Consider the following 2,297-nt stretch of genomic DNA (forward strand, 5'->3'; position numbering starts at 1 on the left):
GAATCCTTGCCTCCAAGGAGCCACCCGGTTTAACCCTTTCCAGGACAAATCTGTTTGTTTTCCTAGCAGTCCATGGTATTCTCAATACTCTTCTCCAGCACCACAGCTCAAGGGCATCATTTCTCCTTCTATCCTCCTTGGTCATTGTCCAACTCTCTGATGCATAACAAGTGATTGCGAAGACCATGGCCTGTATCAGATGCACCTTAGTCTCCAGAGAGACACCATTGCTCTTCAGTACTTTGGAGAGGTCCCTAACAGCAGACTTTCCCATGGCAATGCGCCTTTTAATTTCCTGGCTGCTGGTGCCAAGACTGTTGACTGTGGAGCCAAGCAAACTAAAGCTGTGTACAATCTCAATCTCTTCACCATCCATCCTGATGCTTCCAATTGGTCCAGTGGTGAGAATCTTTGTCTTCTTGACATTGAGCCTCAATCCATATTGTAGGCTGCAGTCCTTGACCCTCTGCAGCAGGTGCTTCAGGTCCTCTTCATTTTCAGCAAGCAGGTTGTATCATCTGCATAACGCAGATTGGAGGATGAAATTTAAAGACAGGGCTCTGGGCAGATGTGAGCTTCACACTGGACCCATTTTTCGTTGAAAGGCTCCACGGAACAGCCATGTCCTTGGGTCCAGAAATCAGTTAGCTTTAGGGTTCTTGGATTGAGAGGAGAGCCCTACGCTGGGTATTTAATTAACTACCCACTTTTCTTTCTTTTTTTAACTACCCACTTTTCTAAAAATAACTTTTTCTCTCATTTGATTTTTCAAAAAATTTCACTTTGATACTGCAATCATACGTTTTCACTGAACAAGCAGTAGAGGCATCTTCTATCATTTTGTCTTCGTGGGTAACTTTCAAAGCTATCTTAAAAATGCAGCCGTCCTAACACATTGGAGCAATGTGGGGAAGATCTGATCCCTGAAGCATAAGAATATTTAACGTCAAAAAATTTATTGTGTTATAATTTTGAACCTCAAAATTGCCGTTAAAATACTTTAAAGCATACAAATCAGTAACATTAATTACATCCACTACATTGTGCAACTAGTATATCTATTTTCCAAGTTTTTCAACAACTCAAAACAGACACGTACCATTTAAGCAATAACGTCAGCATTCCCACTCATACCCCCAACACCAGTCTCTGGGAACCACTCATAAACTCTTGTCTCTATTCATTTGCCTGTTCTAGATATTTCACTGAAGTTGTTAAGTACTGTCAAGTCGGAACTGGCCCCCAGCTGGCTCTCCAGCGGGTTTTCAGAGGCAGTTAAATAGCATGGGAGGATACTACCCATCCTTGTCCCACAAAGCCTCTTGTGGATTACAACCAAGTGTCTTCGGTATTGCAGCACGGTTTCTTACCACTAGACCACCTGAGCTCCACCAGCTCTCACATAAGTGGGTTCATTTAATATTAAACCTTTCATCCAGGTATTTCATACAACTGTCAGATCAAAAGGTATGTGTTGAAGATCCACAACCCGCTTAATGGGAAAAAAAAAACAAAAAACAAACCAGAACATTTTTTAAAATAAACACCCACAACTGGTCCTCGCTTTCTTTTCTTCAGGGCAAGCCTTTCTCCCCTCTCATGCCCACTTTATAAGCCCATTTTAGTCTTCAAATGCCCTTGGATGACAAATACTGCATGGTGCCACTGTTGTAAAACAGGACTGAAATCGGGGTTGGGGGGAGACTGAGAAAGATGGGTTCAATAATGTATACTGCATTGAAACAGATAAGGGAGAAAACTGTTTAAAAGGGATATGTGATTAGGTATTTTTGTCATGACAGGAGTCTAGAGCGAAGGCTACATGGTGGAGTGGATCTGGGGGAGGGTTTGTAAAACAAAGAATTTTTCTTTTACTTTTCCAAGAGGGTACTGTACTAGGGGGGTGGGTTGGGAGAGGGGAAAAGTCCAACAGTGAATGAATGGAAACCCAAAGTCTCTGTAAATTGTCATTGAAATGAATAATAAATTTAGACAAAAAAATGTCCTTGGATGCGATCACCACGGTAACGGGCCTGACCATCTGGACCCTCGTCTGATCCTTGTGTCCTCAGCTTCCCTCCTGGGGTGACCTTGCTGGGGACCGACGCCCACCCAGCGAGAGCTCCAGGTGTGCCCGGCTGTCGCAGCCCCAGTCCGGGCCCCGGAGTGCGCCACCGCCAGGCTCGGGCGCCGCGCCCAGGGCCTAGGCCCGAGGCGGGCGGCTTGTTGGCGTCCGCATTGTTTAAGCTCCATAGCAACTCGCGCGAGGCTCGGGCTCGGCCGGGAGGCTCGGCGCC

The sequence above is a fragment of the Elephantulus edwardii genome, unplaced genomic scaffold (genome assembly GCF_000299155.1).
Source record: "Elephantulus edwardii isolate Elephantulus edwardi_28Jun2011 unplaced genomic scaffold, EleEdw1.0 scaffold00270, whole genome shotgun sequence".
Taxonomy (NCBI): Eukaryota; Metazoa; Chordata; class Mammalia; order Macroscelidea; family Macroscelididae; genus Elephantulus; species Elephantulus edwardii.